General features: G+C 48.5%; 1 protein-coding gene across 8 annotated transcripts in view; it reads right to left on the bottom strand.

Annotated features, from left to right (window-relative positions):
* The window catches only part of LOC138472502 (uncharacterized), a 215,835-nt gene that overhangs the window by 152,859 nt on the left and 40,164 nt on the right, over positions 1-22,812 (bottom strand). For 4 of the 8 annotated variants that reach the window (XR_011268619.1, XR_011268622.1, XM_069610719.1 and 1 more), the window contains exon 2: positions 419-482. The exons of the other annotated variants lie outside the window; for them this stretch is intronic. The gene's annotated coding sequence lies outside the window, so the exon portion shown is untranslated. The remainder of the gene's footprint in view (positions 1-418; positions 483-22,812) is intronic. 8 annotated transcript variants of the gene reach the window in all.

Below are 22,812 nucleotides of genomic sequence, written 5' to 3'. Positions count from 1 at the left end.
TTAATTTTTTAAATTTTTAATTGTACATAGATTCAAGGCGTGCCCTTTGTGATTACACGTGTTTCGACGTCTGCGTCTTTTTCAAATCAGGGCTAATCCAGTTGCATTAACAGAGTTATTATTAACATTTGCAAAAACGAAAAAGATAAATGAGCAATAGTTGAATACACATTCCAAATAGAACATAACAATTGCATGCATGCATGTTAAAGGATGGCCATTGAGGGAGGGGAAAGGGTGGGATTGTTAGGGATGGTTGACAAAAAGAAAGAAAATGCAACAGATAATGATAGCGAACGTAAAAAAGAAAGACATGAAGAAATAATTAGTTAATAAATAATGTCCCATTGCATTTTTCAAAGAAAATGTTTTAAAACCTTAATCAACCCAAAAAAGATGGAGGTGTGTTTCTTCTTACCTAGTAAGGTTGATTCAAGGTTCATATGTTGGTGGTTTCAGTTAAATAGTCATGGGTTAAATCCCTAAAAAGAAACATCATGTGGCCCATTAATGAACTGCCTTCCTTTACAATTAGAGAAGTGCACTTTACCAGTGAATAGAGCGAGCTATAGATTGTTTAAAGAATATCATAATATAATTTCCCGAGTGACTTTATTTTTGAGTCGGAGGAAACATCACTATTAAACAAAGGATTTACTTTTGCACCAACCACAAACTTCAACAACACAGAAGTACATATAGATTTATTCAAATTTGTGAGAAAGTTGAAATTAAAGAAATATTTCGACACTCAAATTAAGGTACATCATACAAAGGAACTACAGGTACAAGAAAGTATGTTAACTATTGAAGATTTGGCCAATATAAATGCACTTAGATCTTTACAAGAAACAGAAGAAAGACCAATTCATGAGACATTGCACAAGCTTCAAATACAACAAACAAGTCTCTCCGCAAAGGAACTCAAATCCAAATCTAAGTTTATGCCACAGCTCATGCCAGATAATTTAGTTGACACCTTTTACAAAACAGTTACAAAGGATCTAAATGACTACAATGATGCTAAATTTTCAAACAGATTCAAACTGAAATATCAATACGATAACCTAACAAGGATGGAAAGAAAGGCCCTTTTTCAACTCAAAAAAGATAAACATTTGGTAATCAAAGGAGCTGATAAAGGAGGAAAAATAGTAGTAATGGACAGAGTGGACTATGTAGAAATGGCAATGAACCATTTGAACACACCGCATTGCTATATCAAACTGAAAACAAATCCAAAATTGGAGATACTATTAGAACTGAAAGAAGCGATCACAACGTGGCACAGACAAGGACTCATCACCAATGATGAAAAACATTTTTGGGAAATCAAACAACCCATATTTCCAACAGTATATTTTTTACCCAAGATACACAACAAATATGCAAAGATTCCAGAAGGAAGACCCATTCTTAGTGGAATAGGTTGGGCAACCATGAACATGTCACATTACATTGACAACATCTTAAGACCCATGGCGATCAAAACCAAATCCTATTTGAGAGATACCACTGAGACAATCAACAAATTAGCGATGATAGAATGGCAGCAAGGTTATCGGTTGGCCACTTGGGACGTGCGTTCCCTATACACATCAATCAGCCACCACACTGCCATAGAGACTATGGATTATACATTTTCAAAGGAAAGTGCATCCAATTACCAATCTGTAAGTATGTTGAAAGAAATGCTCTTATTGACATTACAAAACAACGTATTCATTTTTAATGGCCAATTTTTCAAGCAGACACAAGGGGTGGCAATGGGAATAAAATACGCCCCAGCCCTTGCCAATCTGACGATGGCAATGTACGAAGATAAACACATTTACACAGACAAAGAATATGAAGCGAAGGTAATATTATGGACGCGGTACATAGATGATGTACTTATCATTTGGAAAGGGGAGGAGGGATCCCTAGAGGAGTTCAGACGGAGAGCAAATCAGAACACAATGGGGATAGAATTCACAGGAACTGTTAGCACCAACGAAATAAACTTCTTAGATTTGAAGATTTATGTGGAAAATAACCATCTCAAAACTAAAACCTTCAGGAAAAGCACCGAGGCAAATTCCACCTTATTTTCCACAAGCTGCCATGTTAACTCCGTGATGAGGAATATACCAAAGGGAGAGTTTATCAGAGCTCGGAGAAACTGTTCTGAACAAAGCAGTTTTGAAGACGAATGCAAACTACTGACCAGCAGATTCAAAACAAGAGGCTATGGAAACAAAACAATAGCACAAGCTAGAGATAAGGCCTCCAAAATCAATAGGGCAAGTCCCCTTCAGACAACAAGACCCATACAAGAAGAGAAACAAGAAATCAGCTTTATCACTAGTTACTGTGCAGACAATAAAGTATTGAGGAAGATTTTAAGGAAGAACTGGCATTTGTTGCAATTGGATGATAATGTGAGGAAGTACATAGGAGACAATCCCACATTAACCTATAGACGAGCCAAAACCATTAAGAATATTTTAAGCCCTTCACTCCTTCCAGAAGAGAAGAAAGAAACCCCAACCACATGGCTCCCGCCACTACCAACAGGGTTTCGGAAATGCGGGACATGTACAATGTGTAAACATGCTCTAAATAATACAGTGATCTTCAAAGACAAACATCACATAACTCACAAGATAGTGGATCAAATTAACTTTAAAAGCAAGTTTGTGGTCTATGCAATAATCTGCTATTGTGAAGACATTTATATAGGCAGTACCATTAAGGAACTCAGGATAAGAATAAGGGAACGCTTATCCAACATCGGAAGTCAAGACACCAACTTACCGCTAGCCCAACATTGGCAAAGAAAACACCAATTAGTCGATAAAAAACAATTGCAATGTATTGGACTTAAAAAAGTGACCCTGGGACCAAGAGGAGGAGACCTTGAAGTTAAATTGAGGCAAGAAGAAGCGAAATTAATCTGCAAATTCCGTGCAGTGGAAAGAGGATTGAACTCAGACCATGAGATGGCCTCATTCCTGTAATAACAAGTGAAAGAACAATCTTTGTACAAAAAGTTAGCAAGAAAGGATCAGAATTTTCATCTGTGATTTTTCATCTGTAATTTCTAACATTTACTTTGACAGAGGTTAATATGTTACAAAAGCATGCTTTATATACCAAGTTTGAAACCCTGTTTTTCACTTTTTACAGACAACTTTAAGCTATGTATGCCTCATATCCTTGAGAAGTGCGCATAAACACATACCAGGTTCTGTACCATTTATGGTCAGTCTTAAGTTTTGGTAACACCAGACACAAGTTAATGAAGAATTCCTCCCTACGTAAAACCCCCCCAAAAAACGTATACCCACTCTATTCAAGCCACAATATTTTTAGATGGGCATTCCGCCGTAAATTGTTTCAAGGGAACGCAATTCCCGCGCTGTACAATCTTGTTTTTCCCAAAATATGGCCGCGACATTAGAAACCTTTAAAGGACTACCAGAGATGCTCTGACTTCGACTTTGATTTTTGCATTTTCAACTTTTAAAACCAAAATTGGTAATAACATACAACCTGAAACATATATTTGTAGTTCAGGAAAATTTGTAGTGTCCGAATATGGCATTTAATTGGACATTTCAAAAAATCGTGATTCGATCCAGACAGCAATTTATAATTGGTTTAAAATTTCCTACATTCATCCAACACATAAGGAAGCCCGTACCAACAGTTTAACACCAAAAACAAAAGGATTAGACGAACATAGTGAAAACTATAGTAGGACTTAGCCGACTAGTTTTCATGGCCGCAATAATAACAGTGACACGGCACAGAGCGAACGGGGACTCTTTGAGATGGAACACGCTGACACAGGTAAGCGTGCTGGAGGGGCTCCCGCAGGGGGCTTATTTCACATAATGCGACCGCACGTGCTAAACACGTGGTGGCACGATAGATAATGTTTAATGTCCAAGAACGATAAATACGAGTGCTAGAGCAACTTTAGCTTCAAGTAACCATCGTAAACACTTGCACACATGGCGTGCAAACACGATTTGGAAGACCATGGTTGATTGATATGAAGACCCGGTCCAATGCTTATTTTCATGAATAAACTTTAACAGATTAGCCCAGTTTACAAGTTTACAACGTTGAGTTAAAAATTAAAGTCACTCGGGAAATTATATTATGATATTCTTTAAACAATCTATAGCTCGCTCTATTCACTGGTAAAGTGCACTTCACTAATTGTAAAGGAAGGCAGTTCATTAATGGGCCACATGATGTTTCTTTTTAGGGATTTAACCCATGACTATTTAACTCAAACCACCAACACATGTACCTTGAATCAACCTTACTAGGTAAGAAGAAACACACCTCCCTCTTTTTTGGGTTCATTAAGGTTTTAAAAAATGTTCTTTGAAAAATGCAACGGGACATTATTTATTAAGTAATTATTTCTTTATGTCTTTCTTTTTTACGTTCACTATCATTATCTGTTGCATTTTCTTTCTTTTTGTCAACCATCCCTAACAATCCCACCCTTTCCCCTCCCTCAATGGCCATCCTTTAACATGCATGCATGCAATTGTTATGTTCTATTTGGAATGTGTATACAACTATTGCTCATTTATCTTTTTCGTTTTAGCAAATGTTAATAATAACTCTGTTAATGCAACTGGATTAGCCCTGATTTGAAAAAGACACAGACGTCAAAACACGTGTAATCACAAAGGGCACGCCTTTAATCTATGTACAATTAAAAATTAAAAAAATTAAAAATTCAAAGCTTACAATTTGGAGAATAAGAGGCATTGTTTGGTCTTCCTTTTCTTCTCCACGACAAGGGCGCATGACACTAGTACAAGTAACCTAGTTTGTTGTATTCTTTATTAAAACAGAGTAAGGGAGCCAAGGAAACTCCGTTGTTACACAGTCATGCGACCGTGACTTGTGAGTCACCAATTATTCAGGAAAGGGTGCTGAGGTCCACCTGGAAGGGAACCCAACAAAATAGGCTCCTCACTTACAAAAGCATACTGTCATGTGCCTCGCAGGTTGGCAAGTATGGGATTGATGGCGTTCTCACCGCCATTGAATCATCCTATCACGTTTCTTCTGCACCACTGCCACGGTCTAGGCTTTTTCCAACATGGCCACCGCCGGGAGTTTCTTATTCCCCTCCCTCTCAGCGGTCGGCGTGTTATAACCTTTAGACTAGGCTTTCCCTTTGGGTCTATACGCTGTCTCATCTTTGAGCTCTGCTGAGCCTTTCTGTGCTTGCTCTCCATCGCCATGTCCCTGGCAGGGCATTTCTCTCTTGCGCTCTCTTTTGGTCGAGTTTCCCTGGGACCTCGTTTGAGCGCTCTCTCTCTCTCCTTCTCCTCCTGCTTCTTCTCTGGCTTCCGTCTCTGGCCTTCGCTCCCTCTTGCTGGTTCGCTGCCTGTCTCCTGGGGATTCCCCCCCCCTCCCTGCTCACCTCAGAGTTTATCTGACTCGCTGGGCCGCTCAGACTCATTCCTTCTTCTGTGTTTTCCCACGGGACATGCTCTCGCTTCGACCGGGTTCCACCTGTTATGGTTTCCCCTCCTTGTCCTTCCAACCTGAGATCCATTCTCTTCCTCGAGGGGCCTGGCCCCTGCAACCTTCCTTCTTAATCTTCCCGGACCACAGATTGTCATCATCCCGGATACCTGCAAAGGATATACATAACCGGCAAAGGATACACACCTCCTGCAAAGGAACTTGGGGGGTGGGTTCTGCCACGTTTGGCTTTTTCCCCTATCTGGCTGTCTTGGGAGCAAGGCCAGTGGCCTGCTTGCCCATCAAGCAACCACTGTGGCGTCTTCCTGAGGCGGACCTTATCTTCATAAAAAAAGGCTATCTGACCATGGAAAGAAGAGGACATCGCTACAAGAGACCAGCAGTGCAGGTGAGGAGGTGGGGGAGTTTACATATTCAGAGGAGGAAACCTGCAAGTTTGACAATTTTGTTGTCTCCTTGTTGAACTGAGCAGAAGTTCAAACTTAATTTCTGCCCTCTTTACATATTCCAATGGGGTGGCTTATGTTCCTATGAGAGTGGCCTGGACAGTTCAAATTGGAAAGATATATTGTGTGCTTTAATCATTAAAATCCCATGAAAACCTACTGACAAAGCGTAATCTGGACTAGGCTCCGCCCACAAGAGCCTATTTTAAGTTTAAATACTTAAAAATACATTTAATACAATTCCTACAAGCTTAATTTTATTGTGCTCGCTGATAACCACCAGATCAGCCCCCCCTTACAACCCACTCTGTTTTCCTATTAATTAATTAATTACTCTTTTATAACTTGCTTAATAAAGGAGACCAGTCTCTAAACGCAGGACCGGATTTGAACTTGTGCTGCTCGGCGTTGTGTTATTAAGACAAACGCATTGCCCCTGAGATTTCCTCCCTGCGCTCCTAGTGCGGAGCTTCAAACACATTTTATTGCTCTTAATGTGGCACCTTTGAAATTACTTAAGGCAATAAACTGACCTGATGGTTAGCCTTATGGATATTCAAACAATGGAGGCCCTGTGTCACTGACTCTGACATGTACACCTCCATTAAATTTAAGGTATATCATATTTGGGAGCTTGACATCAAAAACACTGAAAATGCTTTTACTTCTAAAATTACAACCATACCCGTTTCAAACAAGCCAAAAAGTGTGTTTTAAAGCCAAGAGTCTCCTCTTTCATAGGATACTAAGAGGGTAATTCATAGAATTTAGCGCACAAGTGGCGCACGCAGCTGGCGCACAGCATGTGCGTGCGAATCTCTGCGCCAGCCGCGTGCGCTAAAATCCATTTCCGCACACAGCGTATTCATGGATTTTAGCTACCAAAACCAGCCGTAGCGCACAGTGGGGCAGCGACCCTATAGCAGCGCCAATTACGCCCCCAAGAACGCCCCTCGCGCAAGGAAAAGACATCAAAATCCCCAATCCAGTGCAAAGGGCTGCGCTAACCCTGTACCAGTATACAGGGCCGCCACACAGCACACGGCAAGTGGGGAACGTGTATTACTGGGGTTCGCAGGAAGTTTCACACGCGATCGATGCGTGGTACGTGTATTTCGGGTGTGGGTGGGAAGTTTCACACACGATCGGAGCGGGGTACGTGTAATTCGGGGGTGCGCTGGAAGTTTCACATGCAATAGGCCCTGTGCGAGTGGGGTACGTGTATTCCTGGGGTGCGCGGGAAGTTTCACACGCAATAGGCCCTGTTCGAGTGGGGTACGTGTATTACTGGGGTGCATGGGAAGTTTCACACACGATTGGAGAGGGGAACGTGTATTTCGGGGGTGCACAGGAAGTTTCACACGTGATAGGCCCTGTGCGAGTGGGGTACATGTATTCCTGGGGTGCGTGGGAAGTTTCACACGCGATAAGTCCTGTGCGAGTGGGGTATGTGTATTTCTGGGGTGCACGGGAAGTTTCACACGCGATTGGAGAGGGGAACGTGTATTTCGGGGGTGCGTGGGAAGTTTCACACGCGATAGGCCCTGTGCGAGTGGGGTACATGTATTCCTGGGGTGCGTGGGAAGTTTCACACGCGATAGGCCCTGTGCGAGTGGGGTACGTGTATTCCTGGGGTGCGCGGGAAGTTCCACACACGATTGGAGAGGGGAACGTGTATTTCGGGGGTGCGTGGGAAGTTTCACACGCGATAGGCCCTGTGCGAGTGGGGTACGTGTATTCCTAGGGTGCGCGGCAAGTTTCACACGCAATTGGAGAGGGGAACGTGTATTTCGGGGGTGCGCGGGAGTTTTCACACACGATAGGCCCTGTGTGAGTGGGGTACGTGTATTCCTGGGGTGCGCGGGAAGTTTCACATGCGATAGGCCCTGTGCAAGTGGGGTACGTGTATTCCTGGGGTGCGCAGGAAGTTTCACACACGATTGGAGAGGGGAACGTGTATTTCGGGGGTGCGCGGGAAGTTTCACACTCGATAGGCCCTGCGCGAGTGGGGTACGTGTATTCCTGTGGTGCGCTGGAACTTTCACACGTGATAGGCCCTGTGCGAGTGGGGTACGTGTATTCCTGGGGTGCGCGGGAAGTTTCAGATGCGATTGGAGAGGGGAACGTGTATTTCAGGGGTGCGCGGGAAGTTTCACATGCGATAGGCCCTGTGCGAGTGGGATACGTGTATTCCTGGGGTGCGCGGGAAGTTTCAAGGCGATAGGCCCTGTGCGAGTGGGGTATGTGTATTCCTGGGGTGCGCGGCAAGTTTCACGCACGATTGGAGAGGGGCACATGTATTTCAGGGGTGCGCGGAAGTTTCACACGCGATAGGCCCTGTGCGAGTGGAGTATGTGTATTCCTGGGGTGCGCGGGAAGTTTCACACACGATTGGAGAGGGGAATGTGTATTTCGGGGGTGCGCGGGAAGTTTCACATGCGATAGGCCCTGCGCGAGTGGGGTACGTGTATTCCTGGGGTGCGTGGGAAGTTTCATACGCGATAGGTCCTGTGCGAGTGGGGTATGTGTATTCCTGGGGTGCGTGGGAAGTTTCACACGCGATTTTGCTGTCAGAGCGGGGTATGTGATTTTCAGGGGTGCGCGGGGAGTCCTACACGTGAAATGGCAGTGTGGGTCCTCCCAGGTGTTCCCTCTACACCCTCCATGGCCCCTGCAGGCAGCCCACACCACAGGGGACTACCCTGCACCCCTGGTCATGTCCCGCAGGCAGCCCATCCACCATGGGCATGCCCCCCAGCCAAGCCACATGTCAACTTGCACTACTGATCACCAACTTATGTCCCCCAGCACCACCACCCCCCCAGCAGTCAGGGGTACCTGTCAGCAGGCCCCCACTCATGTCCCACACATGTCCCCAGCACCCCCACCCCCAGCAGTCAGGGGCACCTGCCAGCAGGCCCCCACTCATGTCCCCCAGCAGCCCCACCCCCCAGCAGTCAGGGGCACCTGCCAAAAGGCCCCCACTCATGTCCCACACATGTCCCCCAGCACTCCCACCCCCCAGCAGTCGGGGGAACCTGCCAGCAGGCCCCCCCTCATGTCCCACTCATGTCCCCCAGCACCACACCCCTCAGCAGTCAGGGGCACCTGCCAGCAGGCCCCACTCATGTCCCACACATGTCCCCCAGCACCCCACCCCCCAGAAGTCAGGGGCACCTGCCAGCAGGCCCCTACTCATGTCCCACTCATGTCACCTAGCACCCCCCAGCAGTCAGGGGCACCTGCCAGCAGGCCACCACTCATGTCCCCAAGCACCCCCACCCCCCAGCAGTCAGGGGCACCTGCCAGCAGGCCCCCACTCATGTCCCACACATGTCCCCCAGCACCTCCAACCCCCGGCAGTCAGGGGCACCTGCCAGCAGGCCCTCACACATGTCCCCCTGCCCCCACGCCATGACGATCCTCAATCATGGGCCTAATTGCCAGCCACAACACTCCACGCCACCCCAGCCCAAAGACCCAACCAAGTATTGCATCCACCCACATAGAAATGCCCATTACATGATACAACCCGAATGGCAAGTATGTAAATGAACATATGTCCGTCACACACACACACACACAATGGGTGCAAGTGAATGTGAAAACCCACATCATGAGATGCATGAAATCAATGAGAGAATACCACACATCGAAGTATGAAACAAGAATGTATTGAACCCAAAATGAATGTAATGAAAAGAAAACACACAATAATGTAAAGAAGAAATAAAATGCAGCATGTCCAGAAAATAATCAAAAATATGAAATCAGAATTCAAAGAAATCCAAATGAAAATGTGTCCAAAGTCTCAGTCCAACAAAGCAAATCCAAGGGAAAAAAATAGGTGAAATCCATTGCTCCATGGTGAAATGAAAAAAAAATAATAAATACACTGTTCAACTATATACAAATCACCAATCCAGGGTCCATGAGCCCAACAAATGAAATGAAACCTACAAAAAAGACTACCCAATAAAGAACTATTTACAAAAATGTGGTGCATTGTCCAATCGCCCCAAAATAAACAAAAACAGAAAGGAAACCTAACACTATCTAACTATATACAATGGCGGCGGGCAAGTCCTGCGGCTCATTTTGTGCTGTCCCGGGCCAGGGCATCATCGAACTCCATGTCGATGTCCCGGAGGCGGGCCTCTGCTCTGGCCCCAAGGTCTCGCAGGGAGGCACTCATGGCCTGTTCCAACTCTCTGCGAGTTGCCTCGAGGCACTCTGCCCATCTCAATGCCCGACGCATGGAGAACTCCGCCCTGACCATGGTGAGCCGCGCCTCTTCCGCCCGACGCCACTCCGCATCTATCCGCTGGCCCAACCACTGCCACACGGAAGACACTGCCATTCCTGGGTCCTCCTGCCCTCTTGCCGATGCCTGCCCCTCCGATGTTGATGGCCCGAGCAATCATTGCTCCCCCCTACAGCCTGCTCCTGCTGCTGCTGCTGTCCATGTGCCCTGTCCGATGGTGCCTGCACATCCTCCATCAGCTGGTCTCCAATTGTGGTGTCCACCCCTGCTGTACCGCGGACTCACGACTGTGGCAGGGATGTGAGATCCCCCAAGGTGGCTGTGTGGGTCGGGCCAGGTCCACAGAGGGCCTTGGTGGAATCTGGGCCGGAAGACAGCAGGGAGAACGACTAGTGCATAGTCTCCACAGAGGAGGAGAGGTCCGCCAGAGTGCGTGACTCATGTAGGAGCCCACCGACCAGGGCCCCTCCCAACAGTGCCACGTCACGACGTTGCTGTTCGTGATGGCGTGCGTTCTCCCCCAGGGCGAACGCACGTCATCACAAATGTCACATGTGCGCAATGCGACACCAATCAGGATGGAGCTCATATGGTCATGGGACCCCTCGTCCGCAGGTAGTGGAGAGGCAGAAGACATGGCACTCTCCCCTACCTGCGGACGGGCCTGGGACGGGGCATCCTTGCTGGTGCATGGTGGTGCAGTCACAGGGTCAAGGACAGGGACATGCACAGGCCCCTCCACGGTGACCTGTGCTGCCTCCTGACCCTGGCCCTGAACTGCACCACTTGCACCAGTGGTACTACCCCCACCAGGCCCCATGTGCGGCTCAGTAGCGGCCTCCTCCTCCTCTGTGGAGACCACCAACCTGGATGTCTCTGTACCGTCTTCTGCCATTGCAAGCCCCTGTGGGGGCTCACCCGGCCCTTCCGCCACAGCCGTAGTGGCAGACGCGGCACAAGCCCCCTCGCTCCTGGATGTTGGCAAGTCCTGGGAGGGTGGCTGGGCCTTGCGTTGCCACCCAGTGGAGGCATCCCCACCGCTTGGCTCCACAGCGCCGTCTCCACCCTCTTCTTCGCTTGACGCTGCGTAGAGGGGGACATAGAACACAAGCATCAGGGTACAGTACAACATTCCCCTAGGTAGGAAGAAATAACACATGAGTTGCAGTGTCTAACGTCACTTTCATCTTGTCCCTCCACAACACATGGGTGAATGCACGCAACACACATGCATGAACAGGCATGGCGCCTGCAATCAACACCAGCATCCATGTAAAAGGGCCTCTATTAACCAAAATCTTGCCTTCAAACTCACATGCATCATGGCTCACACTGATCCCATGCACACACATCACCGGAGGGTCATGAATCATGCCTTGCACACCACAGACACAGTGGACAGACACAGTGCATGCAACGGCGACCGCACTGCATGAGTGAATGTACACATCATCACATACATATGTCATGAATACATGGCGTACCTAAGTCACACACACACTTCTCAGACACACACACATGTGCACCATACATGTACATTACAGCAGCACCCATCCCTCACACCCCTACCATGTGCAAGAACAGACACTGGCATGCTTTCATGTGTGCATTTGCCAAACAGTTACCCATTTTGAATTGTAACTCATGCACCAACCATGTGGTTCACACATTACTGGTCTCACATGTATGACCATGATGTCCCTGCACACACACATCCATACATGGCCTATGTCACACATACAGGCAAGTATCAGACTACCAGCACACTGCAACATGCCCTGTCTCACACTCCAATGCTTGGCCACTTACCGCTCAACTCCAGGCGAGTCTTCCTCTGCAGGATCTGGGCGTGGAGCACTGGGCCTACGCATTCCAGAACCCTCATCTGGATGTCACTCATGCTGACCCAGCCCCCCTCCGCGAGGCGCCGGCCTTGTAGAGGGTCCTGGACCTCAAGTCCTCCCAGCGCTTCTTGACGTGCTTGATGTCGCGGGTTGCCAACCCCTCCGCGTTGGTGGCAACATCTATGTCGTCCCAGATCCTCTCCCGTCCTTCCTTGTTGGCGCGTGATGTTCCGAAGGGGGCATCAAAATGCCCCAGGACATGCTCCACCAGGACACTAACTTCCTTCACACTGAAGCTGGTGGCCCTCTGCCTCTCTGGCTGGGGGTCGCCAGTGATCTCAGATGGTGTTTGCCCCGACATGGCAACCCCCGAGGCAGGCGTGGGTGGGCAACTGGGTCCTGGGGGGGTAGAGCGATGGTATCCCAGTCGGGAGTCTTCTGTTCCAACTCACTGAACATGAGTCTGTTGCTGGGACCTTCGTCACAGAGGAACAGATCCAAGGTGTGGGAGATCTACCTGATTACGATGCATTGTCCGTTGAGTGCCCATGCGTGTGTGTGTAATCCATGTGTATGTTGTTTGGGTGACGGGTTCTGATTGAGTGCCAGGTGAGGGTGTGTACTCCTGAGTGTTATGGGTCACCCATATGCTTCCTCCCATACATTCACGTGCCTTGGATTTGGGTATGACTGTATCCCTTCTGCCCACAGTTGCCAATTAGGCCCACATTAGTGCATTTTAACTTGAACTGCCATCTTGCAACTACATTGTTCAGATTTCTTAAGTGTTCATTCAGGCTGATTGTTTCCACTCTCCCATTTTTGCTACACATTATTCTGCCCTATTGCAACATATGTGATATGGTTCGGTCATTGTTTACAGCCCACACTGGGCCATTATTTTTACCTGGTTCTGTTAATGATTACACCATTAAGGCCGATGGAGTATTGGGCTGCAGACATTTTTTATTAGGGCCTGTTTGCATGTGGAAGATGACAGATGTTTCCTGTAATGTTAAAGTGACCAACCATTGATCAGCCCACAATTACTGTGTTATTGGACACTGGATGTGTTTCAGTGTGTGGCACATGCATATTTTGCAACACTATTCAGCATCAATCTTCGCATCATGTCGATGTGACATGGATGTGTGACAGTACTCATTCACTGACATATTGCTGTAGTTTTGTAATTTAGCGTGGCTATGCTACTTGACATCTGTGTGGTGGCATGTGTCATGTATGTGTATTGGACATGCCACTCACAGCCTGAGGTGTGATGCCAGTGCTACCCAGCATGCTGCAAATGTGTTGCATACCCATCTTGCTCTCCCCAGTGTCTGCCTTTATGACGCCACTTCCAACTCTTTGACAGTGCATGCATGGCAGGGTTATAGTCATGTGGGACATGTGTAATTCATGTACTGGTTCTCTGGCTTGTCATGGCCTATGTGTGTGCTATGGTACTCATGCCTGTTTCCATTTGTTGTCTTTCATGTTTTTGCAGGTGATGACGCACTTGGTGCTGTTGAGGTTGAGGAGATGGTGCAGACCCAGGAGGAATCTCAGGCACGACCGGGCACCAGTGGGGGACGTGGTGTGGTGGTGGGTGAAAACTCAATGTTACTGCAGACCATACTGTCCAGGGGTGCCTCTGGGTGCACCTTCCCAGACCTCTATTCAGGTGCTGAGTCGGATGATGAGACTTATGTGCAGTCGCAGGTAAGTGTTTCTGGCAGGGATTCGGTTCTGTCCAACCCACGTGGACCAGGGGTAGAACCCTCTATGGGGATGTCAGTGTTGGAAGGTCCACCTTTGGCGGTTACGGATGCAGGGTCACACTCCACAGCATCTGATCCTGTTCCTGGGCCAGCAGATCAGAGGGGGAATGCAGTCCTGCAGCCTCAGGCAGTGCCAGCATAGCAAGGTGCAGATCGCCTTGCCCCAAACAGGTGTGGTGCCCGCAGACGCGATGGCCGTGCGCCACCAGGCAATACTGTATGGGAAAACTCCATGTACGGTATGGCAACCCAACAGGCAGCATCAGTAGAAATGATGGCTCAGGCAATGGAGAGGGTGGCCACTTCCATTATCCCCCCTGAAAGGCAGATGGAGCAACAACAGCAGGCAACAGACTCAATTTGCCAATCACACAGTGAAGACATGTTGGCGTTCAACAGGGACAGACGGGCGGCACTGGATACTCTGCGCGAATCCATATCAATAGAGTCGCAGGGCCACAGGGAAGCCCTGAGGGTAGAACTCCATAACCTCAGGCAGAGTCTGCTTGAACTTGAGGCTTCCCGAAATGTTAGGGCAGAACAGCAGCTGGAGCAGCCACACGTTCACTCTCAGCTGAGCTGCATGCAACACGTGAGGAGATCCGGGCATCACGCGAGCCTTGTGTGGCACCCGTGGGTATCCACTGTATTCCGGATGGGCCCATGCAGGCTTGTCCTGAGTTTGGGTTAGATGCTTGGGTTCGTGAGACACACACCCCTCCTGCTTCCCGTTTCCATGGGCTTGCAAAGGGTGTGACCAAGTGACAGTGAATTACACAGTGACGTTGGGCTCCCATGAGCTATGTGGGCAGTCTGTAGTCAATACTGTGTAGACATCCCTAGTGGTTATTATTGTTGTATTGTACACTGCATGTGTATTGATATGTGCTTGTGCATCCATGTCTTCCTCCTAATCTGCATGTTCCTTCCTCATGTCTTAACAAGGCCGTCTACTTTGCAGATGCAGTTCATGTTGTATGCAGTACACTGAGACATTTGCGTGGCAGCAACACTGTACAGTTGTAAGGGGTCGATGTGCTGGCGTATTCAGGTTGTAAGACTACCACTACTTGAACTTAGTACTGCCATGTTTTTGCATTTTTCCATGGTGTGTTGCAGCATTGTGTTGGTGGTAAGTATTTGGTAATGTGTGCTGTTAGTTATACATTACAGGGAGCATATTGTGTGTGGGCAGTTCCCATTAGGGACAGTGTACTTTGTGACACTTGTGTCAGGTCTTGTGCATTGCTTTGTTTGCTTTCACACTGCATGACATGCCATGGTGTGTTTGGTGGTGGAGCTGGGGAGGGGTTGGGTGACATGGTGCTGTTCTCATGTTGTATTTAGCAAGGGGGTAATGAATTTCGCAACATAGATGTATGTCTTTTGATGACACAGCATTGGTGGTGTTTGGGTAGGTAGGGATGCACACAATGTAACACTTCCAGGTGACCAATCTCAGGATGGTATGGTTGTGACAGTTGAGTGTCCCTTATGTTATCATCATTGATTGTCAGCTGGTATGTGCCAGGGCTGTGTGCACTCCGGCGTGTTGCAAAGTTGTGCAGGACACATGCTGCCACTATGATCCTGCACATTACTGGGGGAGCATATAACAGCTGCCCACCAGAGCGGTCAAGGGAGCGAAAGCGTGACTTCAGCACTCCGAATGTGCGCTCCACTATGCCCCGGATTGCAATATGGGCTGTGTTGTATCTTACCTCGGGTGGCGTGATGGGGTTCCGAATTGGCGTCATCATGTGAGTGCTCAGAAGGTAGGCACTGTCCCCTGGGGAGGTGGTGATAGGGATCATTAGTGGGGTTGTGACATTACTCAGTATCTGACATGCATGCACGCGCAGTGGCGTGGGTGGACCCCGGATAGTTGGCATATAGGTTATGATTCCCTTGGCATCACATACTACCTGCATGTTGATGGAATGCCAGTGCTTGCGGTTTCTATAGATGTGCTCAGATGCCCTGGGGGGATGTAGAGCCACATGGGTGCAATCAATGGCACCTTGCACTTTGGGGAATTGTGCCACCCCATAGAAATCCTGGACGGCAGCCTGCCTTTCTGCAGGTGTTCTGGGCAGGTATATGTGCCTGCGGACTGATGGGCATGCAGTCATGATGGCCAACACCTGGTGTAGGCAGCGTGACTTCGTGGCCTGTGACACCCCCCCCCACTATAGCACTTGTCCGCTGAAATGATCTAGTGGCCAAGAAGTGCAGTACATTGAGGACCTTCTCCAATGGGCTGAGTGCTTGGGAGCACAGGGTGGGTGATGTGAGGTCATCCTCCCACTCACTCACCAGGTCGAGTATTATGTGAGGTGGAAACCTGTACCTCCCATACACCTGCTCATCAGGCATCCCAAAAAGGCTGGTTCTGGGTGTAAAAATTCTGGCCCTGACTATCCTCCTCCTCCTCCTCCTGCGGTATCCCACGCCCACTGCTGCTAGGAACGGTATATTCATCTTGGCGTCTGAGCTTGTTTGTTGTTTGAAGCACACTTTTATGCTGCGTGGGTCCACGTACGCCTGCTTCCTGCTGGCGTACGTGTTTCCGGATTAGCGTGTCTTTTTTGACGCACGCATTAGCCCCGTTCAATTCCATGAATACGTGTTGTCGACGCGCGTGTGGGCGTTCCGCGCATTTGCCTCCTGTACTTCCCCCGTGATGCCCACATTTTCCCGCGTTGTTCCCCATTCCGCGTGTTACGCCACCTGTTCTGCCTACTTTTGTTGTGAGCGCTGCGCTATGTGCGCTTTCGCTGTGCGCTTAGCGCATGCTGTTTGGAGACGTGTGCGCCAGCGTGCGCCACACAGAATTTTAGCACACATCCAGGGATTTACACGTACACGGACTTCCATGAATCGCTGTGCGCGGGTTTCGCTGCGATTTTCGCACTTGCACTGCAATTCGCACGCTTTTGCACGCTTGCGCCGAAAATTTCAGCGCACATTAATTCCATGAATTGGCCTCTTAATTCAAATTGTCACGATTTTTAGTAATTCATCCAAATTTGAATATTAGTATCTTTATGAAGAAGTGCGCCACATAAAATGTTGTATATTCAGACATGCGTATGGTCATGGAGATGACAGAAATCTATATTTCATGAAGATAATCTGGGATGTCGTTTTATCTGAATTTACACTTGCTTAACTTCTTAGCTCTCTGATAGCTCCCCTCCATTTACACACAAAGGTATCTCCCATTCCACCTCAGGGCCACATCCAAGGAAATGGAATAATAAAAAGGCGGAAGCCATAGAGTATCTTATCAGAACCTATTTGCGCCAAGGTTTCAGAAGTTATCTGGTGACTGGTTTTATGATTATCGATACAAGCCTATATTTCTGACAATCCAAAAGACATTTTGTATAGCTCACCCTGTAAGCACACACAGTACCAAAGTGTAGTGCTTGGACTACATCTCCCATCTGCCCTGCATCTATTTTTTGACACGTCAGACCTGTCAGCGCTGGCACGTCAAAGCCGGTTTGTGCCGGTGCTTCAGGACATCCCACAGGCTGTTCTGCAAATAAATTGTGAGTATGTTGTATGCTTGCTGCCTTTTTGAGAGTATAATTGATATTGTACTGCCAAGAAGGATTGAGGAAACCAGTATGACAGTCCGTGGTTTGTAAGGATATTTTGCATTGTAATTGTGAAACGACGAACTGCATAATGTTATGCCACAAGAGACTAGCATAATTTGATAGGCAGTGCTGCGAGTGAAATTCAACTTGAAAGTGCTACTACCAGGTATGTCATTTAGGGGTCGTCAGGGGTCACAACTGTTTGCAATCCCTGGGGAATCCTGGAGACCCCAATGATTTTAAAGAATTTAAAAAACAAAAAACAGAAGCTCCTGGTATAGTGGGGCCCCTGCAGCCCTGCTGTGCGGGGGACCCCACCACCCTAGTTCTGCGGGGTCCTCAGACCAGTCCTCACCATTCAAGGTGAAGGCTGGGCCGGGGACGCGCTCAGTAGGGGTTGGCGTTGGAACCATGTGCCACGTTCATCTCCAGCCCTTCGCCCTCGGCTTCCTTGCAGCTCACATACAGGACTAGGATGCTCTCGCAGCTTCCTAGTTCCTGTTTGTGACCAGCACAGAGGAGCCAAGGGTGGCCTGGAAGGATATAATATGATATTTTATATGTATCGCACCCATACACAAGTGTGTCAGAGCGCGACTAGGCAAGGGAGGGGAACAAGGTAGGACAAAATAACGATCTTACTAGGCTCAGTGACACTGAGAACGTGCAAGTGCAGGGGAGAGGGAAGGGGAAAAGTGCGAGGGGCAGGGAAGGAGTGGAAAGTGCTGAACAAGTGAAAGAACAACAACAGGTAGTGTAGCCAGCAGGTGGTAAGTGCAAGAATGAGGTGTAGACAATGGGTGTCAAATAAGTGCAGGAAGGGGACTGTAGGGTGGCAGAAACAGACCCAAGTGCAAACGTTGCCAGTAGGCAGTGCGGGTGTGTGGCTGGGTGGGCAGGGATCTGGTGCCAAAATCAGAGGGTAACCAGGTGCCCGGTGCCAAAGCAGACATATCAGCAGGGTGTTTCCGGAACCGAAGATGGTTCTCCTCAAGTTTCAGAGAGGCAGGGAGGTTGTTCCATAGGGAGACCCTAGCTGAATAAAGAGATCTACCACCAACTCGTTGCTTGGAGAAGTGACTGACCCTGAGGGAGTTGGAGGTGGAGGAGCGAAGAGCTCGAGTGGGAATGTATTTCCGAAGGGAGAGTTGAAGGTATTGAGGGCAAAGAAGCCTTGTGGACAAAGCAAAGGGTTTTAAATTTAATCCTTGCAGCCACTGTAAGCCAATGAAGAGATTTCAGGACTGGAGATATATGATCTCTGGGTTTGAGGCCAAGGACAAGTCTTGCAGTCTTGTTCTGGATGAGTTGCAGAGGGCGGAGAGTGGTAGAAGGAAGATTTAGAAAGAGGTGGCAGAGGGGAGCCTGAAAACGAGCTGAATGTCATCTGTATAGCACTGAAAGTTGGAGCAGAGAGCAGCAATGCAGTGGGCAACGGGTGCCAGGTATTAGTTGAAGACCCAGGGAGAGAGGTTAGACCCATGAGGAACACCACAGATGGAGAGTGAGATAGAGGTAAGCAGGGACCCAAGTTGGACCTGGAAGGGGCATTTGGAGAGGAACGAGGTCAGCCAGGCCAGGGCCTGATCACTGATATCCAGGTTATCACAGAGTCGGCTGAGCAGGATGGCATGGATGACCATATCAAAGGCAGAAGACAGATTAAGTAGGATGAGGACAGAGGGGAGATTAGAATTAAGGTTAGAGAGCAGGTCTTCACAGATGTTCAGGAGAGCAGTTTCGGTGCTTCTGGCTGATCTGAAGCCAGACTGATGGTCATGGAGACAACCAACTTAATCAGTTTGGAGGTTAAGCTGGGAGATGGCTATATTTTCCAGCAGTTTGTCCAGGAAAGGAGTGACAGAGATCAAGCGATAGTTAGCCAGGCAGGAGGGGTCAGCTGTGGGTTTCTTGCAAAGAGGGTGCACAAGAGAGTGCTTCAGAGGGGAGGGGAAGGCAGCAGTGGCAAAGGAGTGGTTGCAGAAGTCGGCCAGGACAGGAGCGAGGGTGTCAATATGGTCCTTGATGGTTTTGGACGAACAGGGAAGAAATTGTTTTGAAAAGACATTCATAGATCAGACTTGTCTAGTAATCTTGTCAGGGGAGAACAGAGGAAAGGAAGAGAAAGAGGGAGGAGAGGCGGCTGCAGCGGGGCCAGAGGTAGCGGAGAGAGACGCTGGAAGAGTAGGAGAGGACGAGAGGGTTGACAGGATGTCCTGGGTTTTAGAGATGAAATGAGAAGCTAGGCTGTGCAGAGGGTCTGGGAGGGGACAGGAGAAGTAGAGACTGCAACAGGATTGGCCAGCTACTTGCAGATTTTAAACAGTTCGTTGAGTTGTTAGATGCCACAGAGATGCAGGCTTGGATGTAAGCTCTCTTCTTGGAGCGGACAGAGAGCCAGTATTGCCTTTGGAGCAGGCTGCAGGCCAGTTTGTCATAGGGTGCACAAGAAGCCTGCCATTTCCTCTCAGCCACCCTAAACTTGCGTTTAAGAGTGACGAGGTCAGAGTTGTACCAAGAGTTGACATTAACTTTGGGCTTCAAGTGTATCCTCATGACAGGGGAAGATCGAGAGTTTCAGAGATAGCGGAGTGGAGCTTGGAAAGGGCAGTGTCAGGATGAGAGTCAGCCAGGGGTGTGGAAGGGGGAGAGAAAGTGGCAGCGAAAGCCTCGACTGACACACGCTTCATGGGCAGGATGACCGAGAAGGTAGGTGGCATCGCTGGAGCTGACTTGGCCTGCGGGGTAGAGAGGGAGAGATGGGAGGAAAGGTGATAGTGATTGCTCCAGGCAAGAGGAGTGGTGAGAGAGCTAGAGAGGGGAGGTCAGAAGAGATGAGAACACCCAGAGTGTGCCCTGCAGAGTGAGTCGGTCCAGAGGGGAAAATAGAGAGAGAGAGTCGCAGAGGTCACGAAAGAGTCCAGAGGAGGGACAGGAAGCATCCAGGTGGATGTTGAGGTCACCAAGAAGGAGGAGTTGAGTGATTGATGGCAGGAGGGAGGAGGAGAGGTCAGCCCTCCCGGGGAGGAAGGAAGTAGTAGTCTGACCAGGTGGCTGATAGATAGTAGCAATGGTGAGAGAGTGGCCACGAGAGAGAGAGACAGAGAGAGAGACAGAGAGAGAGAGAGAGAGAGAGAGAGAGAGAGAGTATGAAAACAAGGCATTCGAATGAGGAGTAGGCCTGCATAGGATTCACAGAGGCAGGAATACACTCCGGGAAGATCAAGGCCACACCCCCACCGGCCACACCCCCATCCTCCATGGAGAGGATCTTGTAGCCATCAGGGAGGAGAGTGTCAAAACTTGTGACAGAGCTGGCTGTGAACAATGTCTCAATGAGACAGAGGACATCGGGGTTGAGTTCTTTCAGGAGGCGGCAGATATCAGAGGAGTGTTTGACAGCCAAGCAAGAGTTGAGAATGGCAAGATGGAGAAAGTTGGCAACCTTGAAAAACCTCCAGGGAGGGTTACAAATCAGAGGTACGCCCTGCAGAGGTGCAGAAGGAGCCTGAAGGTGGGTTCAGACAAGGAGGGAGAACTTGTGAGGGAGTTTATGTGAACTTAGAGCACATAAAATGCTGTGTAGATAGGTGGAGAGAAAGTGGTGCCTTGATTATTCTTGTGAAGCTAAAGCTTTCTTTCGCTGCTCTCTCACGGCCTATCACAAGGCAGTTATTACTGCCAAGAAGCTCTACTACAGCCACAAAGTAGAGGTAGCCCTTAACAAACCCAAGGCCCTTTTTGACCTGGTTCAATCACTATCTTCACCTGAGAAAGGGGACATGTTGGCCCCGCCCTCACAGGATCTATGTGACTCTCTCTCAGCATTATTCCTGGCCAAAATGTCTGCCATTTGGGATCATATAAAGGATGGCTTGCCTCTGCTGACGGCAGAAATGGCTGCTGCTGACCCCCTTCCTGTTAACGGGTCTTGATCAACTTTTCATTTGTTTGAACATATCACTACTACTGTTAATGCTTCATTTACAAGCGGAGTGAGTCCGCCACTACTCAAGCATGCTCTTGTGATCCCACTGTTAAAGAAGCCTTCCCTTCAGCCTGATGTCTTGTCCAATTACCGCCCTATTTCTCTCCTCCCTTTCCTGATGACGGTGATGGAAGCACTGGTTTCCCCTCTTCTGTGTAGTTTTATGGAGTTCTCCCAATATTTTGACTATTCCAGTCCGGGTTCAGGCCTGGGTGAGGTACTGAATCTGTCCTGAACTCAGTGCTGGACGATTTGTCATGTCTGGTAGATATGGGGGGTGTCGGAGCAGTCCTTTTATTAGATTTTTCGGCTTCTTTCGACACGGTCAATCAGTCCATCTTGATTTCCCATCTCTCAGACGCAGGCCTGTATGGCCGAGTCCTCGACTGGTTCACAGCCTTCTTGTCTGATTGGTCCCAGTGTATCTCTCTCTCTCCTTTCCGCTCAGTTCCGGCGTCACTTTTCTGTGGTGTTCCACAGGAATCAGCATTGTCTCACATCTTGTTTAATGTCTACATTAGACCTCTCCTGCTTCTTATTCAGGCTCATGGGTTTCAATATTATTCATATGGGGATGACACCCAGATCCTTGTCCGTCTGGACCTTTCTATAGCCGACACAGCTGTTCGGCTGAGGAATTGTCTTGAGGATCTGGGGACATGGATGATGAGTAACTGGTTAAAGCTAAATAGCAGCAAGACCGAGGTCCTGGTTGTGGGTACAAAATCTCCCCATCTGTTCTGGACAGCAGAATTTGTCCACCTAGTCTTGGCCCCCCTTCCCATGCCGGTACAGTCAGTCAGGAATTTGGGGGTTAAAATCCCTGCTACCCTTGCCTTGGATGACCAGGTGGCGGTGGTGTGCCGGGGGGTTGGTCATTTCAAGCTTTGCAGTTTGTCCTGCCCTTTATTTTGTATTTGTATTTTATTGAATTTATATAGCCCTTTATCCAAAGTGCTTTACATGAGAACAAGAAAAAATACAAGCATAAAATGGCAATTGAATCACAACTCGAAAACAGTATAAGAAACCATTTACAATATTGCTGAGGTGATGAGGGAGTGGAGAGGGTCAGAGGTGTGAGAGGGAAAGGGAGGAGTTAGTGGAGGTAGAAGTGGAAGTAAGAGGGAAGGCGAGAAGGTGTGGGGAAGAAGAAAGGAGAGGGAGGAGTTAGTGGACGTAGAAGGCAAGTAAGAGGGAAGGCTAGAAGGTGTGAGGAAGAAGAGAGTAAAGAATAAGACTAGATAAGAGGCAGAGGTGGGGTAGAAGGGAGAAGAGAGGATGGAGAGGGTAAGGAAGTTTAGGAGTAAGAGGTAAGGCATGAGGCGGTGGGAGAGGTAGGAGAGGAAGCGAAAGGTGTTAGGGAGGGGAATGGA

The sequence above is a fragment of the Ambystoma mexicanum genome, chromosome 8, assembly GCF_040938575.1.
Source record: "Ambystoma mexicanum isolate Mex_15411 chromosome 8, UKY_AmexF1_1, whole genome shotgun sequence".
Lineage (NCBI taxonomy): Eukaryota > Metazoa > Chordata > Amphibia > Caudata > Ambystomatidae > Ambystoma > Ambystoma mexicanum.
Note: the sequence above shows the minus strand (reverse complement) of the source record. Positions and strands in the feature narration are given on the sequence as shown.